We start from the raw sequence: 11229 nt of genomic DNA, 5'->3' as shown, positions 1-11229 counted from the left end.
CTGTTGGTTATTGTTCGTTAGCAGTATCAAATACTTCTACTTTTAACAATAGTGCAATAAGGACTTATTGTAATGTCATATGCAGAGCATGCACAGTAACATCGAAGTTTTTGTAATCATTCATTCGTAAGATGCTGGAGCTAATTCAATTTCAGGTTACAGAGATTAATTTTACTTTTAGCTCCTTTAAGACATCTTCTGTTCAGTGCAAAGGTTCAAGCAGTTTCAGGTAGTAGGACTTCGTTTCATTCACTGCTCACTTCTGATGGGCTTATGTATGAAAGATTTGGGAAATTGTTCACACTTGTATGAATTGATCGTTATACACAATTAAGTTGAATTTTCTCTATAATCCTAGCACCTCACACCTGTTCATGTCCTGATATACTATTAGTTTTCTCTAGCAAATAAATATATACATGTCATGTTGGTGTTTAAACTTTTTATAGGTCCATGGTTTCCATGAGACAAGAATTTGCTGTTATTGCTACTCGTCGGATGTTCCGGTCTCCATCCTCGGGGTGTCGGAACATCCAGTCACTCACATGACCAAATTCTAGCCGTTAGAAAAGTAACAGTGAAAAGTTCTTCCGGTGTTTGCTTCATTGTTTTTGAGCTCATCCGGTGCTGAAGGGAGTTTGGCTCAAAACCTTCTGTCAGCTTCAATTGAAAATATGCTTCCTTCGATGCATTCATCCGACGGTCGTCCACAGGACGTTGGATCATCCGGTGCTGAAGGCCCAAAACTCAAAAATCTTCTATCAGCTGGAATTGAAAATATGTTTTGTCCGATGCTCTGTACCAATTCATCTGATGGTAGCATCGAAACAAAGGATGCCTTCCTTCAGGAATTCCAATCCCAGAAAATTTATCCAATGCAACTAAAAAACAGGGTGTCGGATCATCCGGCGGTGCCTTTATCTGTATAACTCATCCAATTCAATCTCCTTTGAGTTCTTCAACGATTTCTTCACTTTTTGAGTTCTTCCATGAGTTGTTTAAGCTACCAAGTGCCAAAGAGTATTGAGTGTGCATCATTTTCATGGCTAGCTTTACATGATCAAGCTACTATCATCGAAACCCCTCTTAATAGTATGGTCCATGAGCTACACTAAGTGTCCTTCATCTCTTTGTGACACTTAGTTCTAGAAAGATCCTTAGCCTTGTCGCATTAGCTCCATGTCCGTTATTGCAATTCAAATTAGGGGTCCACATTCTACTATACTCGTGACGAGATAACCAATGATATATCCGCTTCAAAACACACGGGTTAGTCACAAGCATAAGGTTGTCATTTATCACCAAAACACACCCTTAATAAAGGTACGAAAGGGCCTAGATGACGCCTAGGTGCTTCAGCAGACAAGCACCACAACTTGGGCTTTAGGAGGCACGCTTGCAGTTCTTCCCCTGCTCCTTGCGACTCTGTAAGGAATTGGTGCTTGTAGTCTAAGAGGAGGAGGGGGTGAATTAGGCAACTTAAAAACCTTAACCTATGGCTTCCACTAGTTGCATCAAAACATAAACTAGATCAAGCTATCTAGATGTGCAATCTATAGTTGATCTAGTATGAAACTCTCATCCCAAAATAAGTTTTGCAACCTATAACCAATCCTATCAAGATATTACTCTAGGAAAGTAAAGGCACACAAGTTGCAAGTATGAAATGTGAAAATGTAAGGAGGGGATGAGAGGAAGCAAACTCTTGACACAAGGATTTTTCCCGTGGTATCGGTAGGCACTAAGCCACCAGTAGTCCAGGTTGTTGAAGCACTCACATAAGAGTATTGCTTCTCGGTCACCAAGTCTCTCCCAAGGCACCCATTGACTTGCCACAAAGGCTCGGCCACTAAGGCACACGCCCAAGTTCCTCGATCACTTTGATGCTGTTTCCACTAAGGAGCTTCTTCACGAAGGAAGGAGGTCTCCACGTCCCCCACACAAGGTTGTCGACGCCGCTTCATACCAAGCCAGAGGGTCGAAGACTTGCTGGTGAGCCACCAAGGCTTCAAGGCACCAGCACACCTCTTGTACAACGATGGTTCACTCTAGAACCTGATCATAAGGTTGGCACACCTTGCACTCACTCCTCTCTAGGCCTATACAAGAACTAATCCCTCTCCTAAGCTTATGGTAAGCCTTTGATGAATTACTTAAGCACTTTTGGTGGCTTGGATGTGTTCTTGATGAGTCTTGGTCTTCAAAGCATCCCTAGACACTCTAGCAACTCCAAATGGGTGAGTGGTGGGGTATAAATAGCCCTAAGGGCTCAAAGAGCCATTGCTCCACTGGCTAGTAAAAAGGATACCATCAGATGTTCCGATGGTCTATTTTTTAGCTTGCATCGGAACATCCGGTGCAACTAGCCGTTGGACTCCCCGTGCCCAAATTCCTTAGAAATTTATCCAACACTTTATCCAGTGCCCTATCGGATCATCTGGTGCGACTATTCACGTCACATAGCCATTGGATCCCCCTGACATCATTGATCCGACACTTTCTCTGATGGTGCCATCGGATCATCCGGTGCTGAAGGCATTCTGGCCAAAAACGTTCTGTGTGATTTCAAAGTAAATATGCTTCATCCGATGGTTAACTACATAGAGCATCGGAACATCCAGTGCTATATGGTTTCCTCTGCCTCCTCAGCAAATTGCTTCGACGCTTGTAAAATGACCCCCATCGGATCATCTGGTGCACTCAAGATTTTTCCCTATTTTTCCCGTTGTACCAATTGCTTTGATGGTTAGTCCAACACTTGGTTTGGTGGGCCATCAGAACATCCGATGGTGCATTTTTCCTTCTAACTCATCCAAAGCAAGCACCAAATATACCGTCACTTGGATGGTCTAGAATTATTCTCTCTAGATTTTTTCTATCATTTGGATGCTTCAATACCATAGAACAATCCTAGATATCATGGCTTGGTCACTTAAATACCATAGCTTGGATATTCGAATACCATGACTTGGATACTTGAATACCATGTACTCGAGCACATTTGAATACTCAATCCAATGGAGTACTCAAAAGGAGCACCACAAACTAATTGGCGACGTCTACAGAAATACTCGGGACTGCTGCATTTGACTAAAAAGTACTCGGGCTTGTCGGCCATACATCTATAGGCCCACCGGGAGGCTTCGGCAGTCATACAATATAGGGATGTACACCAAGACATATCAGACATGGAGACTACGATGCAAGACGGCGTGGTCCATGTGGCGGATAAGGACTACTCAAAGATTAGGAAACTACTCGTAGCAATTAGAGTAGGACTCTCTAGTCGAATCTTACTAGTACCCTTGTACAACAACTGACCTGTAACCCTGCCCCCAGCAATATAAGGCAAGGCAGGGACCCCCTCCAAACATCTCATCAATCAATACAAACCAACCAACACACAGGATGTAGGGTATTACGCGACATAAGCGACCCGAACCTACCTAAATTGTGTGTTCGAGTTCACCTTCAAGTTCCTGATCTTCGGTAAGCCCCATGCACAAAACACTACCTCGGGTACCCCCTCGGTAGGTTGCTGAGTCTAAACACCGACACCAAGTATGGGCACGATAGGTTGTCGGGCGGCCCGAGGCATGGTAGTCTACTGGGCCGCCTAGGGCACGACGCGGCCCACACGGCCTGCATCGGTGCCACCGCCCCGTGCACTGCCTACTAGCTCTCCACTGTTGCCCTGTGCGCCACCACCTCGGCTTGCTGTCGCTACCCTTAGTACGCCGCCACCACCACTGATGCCCCCGTGCCCCGTCACTGCCCTAGTGTGCCGCTCCCGCCACCTACCATCTTGCACATCGCTGCTCCTGGCAGCCCCCTGCGGCCGTAGTAGCCCTCTGTGTGCCGCACCTCGACCAACCTGCTCGTCGTTGCTGCCACCTACTGTCGGGGAGGTGGGGAGCATTGAGGGTGGCGGAGGCCAAACGAGAGGATTAGCCGGAGGGAAGGGGGATGGGGAGGCCACCGGGAGGGATGAGAGACAAATGGAGGAGGATGAGGAGCGGCTGTCGGCTGGAGAAGGTATGAAGGAGCGAGAGGAATTGGATGAGGAAATGAGGATCAGATAGGAGAACTGGGTGGCTATACGTGGGCTATGGTGGAGTTAATAGGCCTCCTCGGGCCGGCCACCTAAAACCGTGCCAGGTCAGGCCGCCTGTCGTGTTGGGTGGTGGTCCACGCCCGGCACAAGCTACTAGGGCGAGCTGGCATGGGCACGGAGCCCTTCGTGCCGGGCCAGGCCAAAAATTTCAGTCTTCATGCTGAGCGAGCAGGCCACGGGCTGCATGGACATCTGTAGCCATTGGTAGTCATGACATTTATCTACAACATTTATATAATATGCTTTGTTTCCTTTATTAATTTTAGACAAATGAGCACCAATAAAAAATAAACATATGTATTGCGACTTGCGAGGACCGTTCTTGGACCTAGTAAGAGGTTTGACATGCCATGCTGGTACCGCACGACATGTCTAGCGTGCGTGCCTAGAAGTCTAGGCATGATGCGACACGAGGCACGAGAGGGCCGGACATGGTGTGGCCCAAGTCTCAGCTCTACTCTGCTGCTTGTTGCCTACCACTAGGTTGATTCATGTCTGGATGGATGATAAGAAAATAGGAAAAGTATGATAAGAAGTAGATTGTATCCGTTTCCTATGATAATTTCTTGTCCTTATGCAGAGACCTGAATAATGACATATCAATGAGATTTATTAAAAAGAAATACCACTTTACATTTGTTTGAGAAAGAACAGAACAAAAAAAAAATCAGTGAAAAATCAATCCTACCAAATCTTACGCAGCACCTAGCCGTCGCATCTGCATCTCACATCATACATTCGACCGTGGATGGGAGTCAAACTTGCTTCCTCTGTTCCTAACTCCATACTTTCCTTCTTTGCCCCGGGAGATCCCACGCAAAACCCTCGACCACCTCTGACGCCGCCGCCTCCGCACCCACCCAACCGCTCACTACGCCGCATACGTTACTCTATGCCGACATCCTCGCCAACCACCGGCGATGGCGCCCCACCGACCTCAGCCTCCTCCTCCTCCACCATCATCTTCGGCTCCATGAGTGGAAGCCACGTGCTCAAGATCGTCTGCTACTCGCGCTCCAAGCAGAGTGTTGTCAATGGCCGGAGCATCAAGTCTTGCAGGTTCTCTGTGGCAGACCGTAACTGGCATGTGCAGTACAACCCCAACGGTTGGAAATCGGAGGACACCGATTACGTATCTCTCTATCTTGTTCTTGATGATAATGTCGCCGAGGCCGTGAAGGCGTAGGCCAATATCAGTTTACTTGACCAAGATGTTGTCTAAAGAAATTCATTTATGGATTAAAGCAAGCCTCTAGACAGTGGTATCTAAAGTTTAATGATATAATTAAGAAATTTGTGTTTCAAGAGAACATAGAGGACAATTGCGTCTATGCAAAGTTCAAAAATGGAAAATACATTTTCCTAATTCTGTATGTGGATGATATCTTACTTGCGAGCAGCGATATCAGTCTACTACAAGAGGCAAAGAAGTTTTTGTCCTCAAACTTCGATATGAAGGATCTCGGTGAAGCATCATATGTTTTGGGTATAGAAATTCACCGAGACAGAAAGAATGGGGTTCTTGGATTATCGCAAAGGGCATATTTAGGAAAGATTCTAAAGAAGTATAATATGCATGCGAGTAAGGCCACACCTGCTCCCATAGTCAAGGGCGACAGTTTTGGGAATTTTCAATGTCCCAGGAACCAATACGAGATCGATCAAATGAAAGCAGTTCCATATGCTTCAGCTGTCGGAAGCCTATAGTATGCACTCGCCCTGACTTAGCTTTTGTCACCGGGGTTCTTGGAAGATATCAAAGTAATCCAGGTGTAGAACACTGGAAGATGGTAAAGAAAGCATTGCGTTATGCGCAAGGCACAAAAGAACTCATGCTTACATATAAGAGATCTGATTCCCTAGAGATAAAAGGGTATTCAGATGCAGACTTTGCGGGAGATAGAGATGATAGAAAATCCATGTCTGGTTATGTGTTCACTCTCGCAGGAGGAGCTATTTCATGGAGAAGCTCAAAACAGAAAGTAACTGCGTCATCCACGATGCATGCAGAATTTATAGCATGTCATGAGGCCACGGGGCAGGCGATGTGGTTAAAGAAATTTATACCCGGATTGAGAGTGGTCGATTGTATTCATAGACCATTAAAAATGTACCGCGACAATGAGCCAGCAGTATTCTATGCTCACAACAACAAATCAAGCAATGCTTCCAAAACTATTAAGATAAAGTTTTATGTTGTGAAAGACAAAATTCAGGATCGCACTATAAGTCTCGAGCACATAAGAACAAAGGATATGCTTGCGGATCCGCTTACGAAAGGCTTACCACCCAATGTGCTCAGAGAACATTTAGCCGGCATGGGTTTAAAGAAAAGCTTATGATTCCTAGATTGTAAAGGGCCCAAAAGAAACAGAATTGTCTCAAAATAGAGAGGTGTGTTGTAGCTGTTGATTCTATCAGCAATTAAGCTGTGACGATGAGGTATGCTCTACACATTAATCTATGATGAAACTAATAAAAGCGAAAAGTGTAAAGTTAAAAGTAAATGATGAGATCAAGGGGGAGAATGTTAGATTGATCTCCTCCCCAATGGGCCCAAAGGCCCATCAGGACCCTGATCCGCGCCCTGATCGGGGGCGCCCACCCTAGCATTGGGTGGTGGGCCCCTGTCGCGCTGTGCTATATAAACAGGGTGGAGACCACAGCTCGGCTCACGAGGTTCGCCGCTGCCAGCCGCCCCACTGACACACCTACCGATCTAGGTTTTGCGCAGTAGCGACGGGAAGCACCACCGTCGCCGCGCCGGTGACGCAACTGCACTGCGCGTCGCTGCCTTGCGCAGACTCCATCACGCGAATGAGAGATGGCCAGCAGCTCCGCTGCTACCACCCCTAGGGGTGAAGGTATTCCTATCTCTCTCTCTCTCGCTCTCGGTTCACACCAGAAATCCCAAGAACTTCATGTTTATCGTGATGCCGACTAGATATGCATCTAGAGATTCTAGGCTCGCATCTAACAAGTTGCACTTCCCCCTAAGGTAAGGATCGGATTTCGATAGACTATTCACATATATGCTCGCGCCCTTCGCCCAAGCTCAGGCGAGATAAGGCCATATATGGCCTTGAGACTAAAGGTCATCCACTCATCCTCCACCTTAGGTCGAACAAAAGGTTCCACCTCTTCTGTCAAACCTTTTTTCATACACGGCCTTGGTATTTATTTGGAATTCGAGAATTATTATATTGACCATCCCAAATATTCCAACAGCAACTAGTAAGTTATGGCACTCTAGACTCTGCTAGCTTGTCACCAATAAATGCTTTCCTTTCCACCCATCTGTTCTCAATTCTCATTTTGATGATCCTCCATTTTTTAGGATCACCACCATTTTCTCTCATTCGCTGCAATCATGTATTGTTGGGCTACAAAGGTAGGTCAATTTGTGGCAACCTTTATAAAAGCTTTGAATCTAACGTTTAGAAAACATATTAGTCTGTTTTGTTGAATTTCTCTCACTTCACTGCTTTTTGGTAATAGAATTATTGTTCCGAAGTTTAAAGCATGGAGAGGTGATATACTGTTATGGAATTCATGAAACAAATCAATCATATCATCCCTAATAATTTTACAGAAAAGTTGATGAAACTTAGGTGAAATTTATCTGTCGGTACATTGTGCTTAAGGAGGTTACTTAACAACGTGCTAATTGTGGTTTTATCTCTGTTATGTTGCGCTTAAGGAGGTATCAGCAATCTGATATTGTTCACTTAAAACTGATGAATCGGAGTCTCAGACACCTAATTGGCATCTGCCCTGATCATTTTCTAGAAGCGTTTGAGACAGACGGCGCTCTAATCCAATTATTTCGGTGGTTACAAATTCAACCGAAATAAGAAGAATCTTTGGATGCACGCTAAATTTCGTACCAAACAATTGGCATCAGCTTCTGAATGTTTTCCTGTTGGGAGGGTTTTCAAAGTTTTTACGCTGCCAAACTGAAAGGCCCGGCAGACCCAAGAAATGTTTTTCTACGGCTCAAGAAGAACGGAAATATTGGGCCCAGCCAGACCCAGACTCAATGTAGCACAAGTAATTTGAACAATGCCAGCCCATCAAGCCACCCCCGTCAAAACTCAGAAGGAAAACCTCTCAAAAAAAAACTCAGAAGCAAAAGCCGAGCGGCCGAGCCTGAGAATTTTTTATAACTTTTTTAAATTTATTTTTAAAAATAACCTCAGCCGAACTTTATTTGCGGCGCATAACCCTTTTGCCCACGCCAGACCGCCAGACCCGGCAGGAAGCCTCTGCCGCGCCACATGCACTGGCGCGGCGGATCCCCTGCCACGTTGGCGCGGCGCCGCGCGCCGCCAGCTGGGCGCTGACGTGGGCGGGCGCTTGCCGCGCCTGGCGCGGCAGCGCCCCACCTACACACGCGTGCCGGCTCTTTCCTTCCTTCCTCCCTCCTTTCTTCTTCCTCCAGACACCCGCGCCCGAGTTTCTTGCTGCCGCCGCCTGCCGCCCCACCCCCAAATCCACCCAAAATCCAACGATTTCGGTGGGGGAAAGTTGAGGAAATTGATCCCTACTTCGTGTGGAAGGTATCCCCCTAATTTTCTCGTATTTTACTGTTGCATTTGGTAGATCGGAGGATGTTTAGGTGACTTAGGGTTAGGTTGATGATTTCAATTTTGAATGAAATGCAATGGTGTTTTGTGTTAGATGATGCGTAGTTCAGACGCAATTGAGTCTCTGCCCGCGATATTGACGTGTAGAACTTGTTGAATGCTTCGATTTAGGTATGTATTCATCCAATTGTGTAGTTTACATGGCATGTATATTTTTTTTATTTGCAATTTGTCCAATATGTGGAATGTGTCGAGTTGATATGTCGAATATGTGCAATGTGTAGTGTATATGACATGGTGAAATGTTTGTATTTTGTAGATGGATCGTTTAGTTCGATTTTTTATGGTGGTATTGTAAAACAAAATGGGGAGTTAGAGAATATGAATGAGTAATTTGAATTCTTCGAGGGTCCTCCAAGTTTTACTAATTTAGTTGATCGTGCAATGAGGAAGTATGGATGTAGAGTGGATGAGATGAGTTTGAGAGGTCGTTTTGATGGTGGGAAAGCTAGAGCTCATTATGTTCTCATGAACTTGGCATCCGATTCAAATTGGAAGCACTATGAGGATGTAGTTCACGAAGCAAATGTTGCATGTTTGGAGGTTATAGTTGAAATTGTTCGTATGCCTGGGCCAAATGTCGTCTTGAGGGAGGAAGTGGCGGTAGTGAATCGTAATGGTACCCAGGAGTCAGAAATGTTGCATCACATGTTAGGTGAAACAGAATGTGCTTTTGACTTGGCTATTGCTAATGATGATTTTCCCAATAACATTTTTGAGAGGGATGAAGCAAATATAGATGATGATAATGTCTCTATGGGTTCCAAAAATAGTGAATTCAAGGAAGATGGGGTAGTAGGTGTCGAGGCAGAGGAGGAGTCACTATCTCAGAGTGGTGGGCATGAAAATGAGGACGAGGAGGTAGAATATGAAGAGGATGGACTGCAGTTTGACACCGCAACCGTGCATGATGTAGAAGGTATTGGTCGTATGGATGATTGTTTTTCTTACACCCAGAACGAGTTGCGGTTGTTAAAAGAACGTGATGTCGAACTGCCATCCGTTTCTAATGATAAGGATATCAGTATGGTCCACAAAGCCATATGTGAATCTAGTATGGTGAATTCCGAAGGGATGCCCTTTGGTGAGAGTCCAGTGATTAAGAAGGGAATGAAGTTCAATAGTCTTGAGAAGCTGAAGTTTTTTCTTAGCTGACTACGCAGTGAGGTTACATAGACCTTTTAGCGTAGTTCACTCTGACAAGAACTTAAGGTACAATGTGATGTGCAAGCAAGGATTCCATTGGCATGTATGGTCTCGGCTAATATCAAGCACCGGACAATGGAAAATTTCAAATGTTGTGCAACCGCATACTTGTCGTTCGTCACAGCCAAAGCGAGTGCACGTCCAGTGCACAGCAAAGTACCTTGGGCAGCATATCCTAGGCATTATCGGTGCCATCCCTCATGGAGTTCATCTTTGCCTTTAGTGGGTACCGTGTCAAGTATTCAAAGGCTTGGTGGGCAAAGCAACACGCCGTTGCCCTGCTTTGGGGGGACTAGAAGGAGTCGTATAGCATGATTCGTAGGGTACTCACAGCTATAGCCTACTATAATCCCAGGGTTAAATGGTTCATTGACTCATGTGGCATGATGCATCCTGACAATGGAGTTTTCAAGCATATACTCCAAAGGGTATTTTGGTGCTTCCCTCAATGTAGTGAGGCATTTCAACATTATCGTCCTGTGATACTTGTGGATGGTACATTCTTGACTGGAAAGCATAAGGGTACATTAATGATGGCAGTTGGTGTAGATCCAGAACAGCAGCTTGTGCCTCTTGCTTTTGCCTTGGCCGAGAGTGAGAATAATGAGAATTGGTCATGGTTTATGAAACTTGTTCGGCGACATGTATTTGGACCTTCACGGCTAGTGTGTATGATATCGGATAGGCACCATGGGCTCCTAAATTGTGCGAAGGACCACATGGATGGTTTTCCACCGCTTGTGCATAGGTGGTGCACGAGGCACTTTGCTGCCAACATGTCGCGTCGGCAGAAGAGCGACCACGTGATTGGAAAATTGAAGACTTTATGCAAGATTCATATGGAGAGAGAATTTAGTGAGAAGTTAGAAGATCTAGTGAAGGACTTGAACGATGACGCAAAAGAATGGTTGAAGGGTGAAATGGAGGATAAGGATAAATGGGCGTAGGCTTTCGATGAGGGAGGGATGCGTTGGGGTATTATGACCACGAACTACTCAGAATTACTAAACGCTGTTTTCAAAGGCATCCAAAGTAGGCCCGTCTCTGGAATTATTGAATACTCATTCGAAAAATGCAACGCCTACTTTGTGGACCGATGGAAAAAGGCAAGTGCAATGTTGGATGAAGGTCATAGAATTGGGAAGGTTGCAGATGAATATTTATCACAGGCTGAGCTTAGATCCATGCACTACTTAGCAAAACCGTACGGGCCAGAAAGGATGGTGTATTCTATAAGAAGTTGCGGTAGTACTAACGTTGGGG

The sequence above is a fragment of the Setaria viridis genome, chromosome 9 (genome assembly GCF_005286985.2).
Source record: "Setaria viridis chromosome 9, Setaria_viridis_v4.0, whole genome shotgun sequence".
Taxonomy (NCBI): domain Eukaryota; kingdom Viridiplantae; phylum Streptophyta; class Magnoliopsida; order Poales; family Poaceae; genus Setaria; species Setaria viridis.
This window is presented reverse-complemented; position numbering follows the sequence as displayed.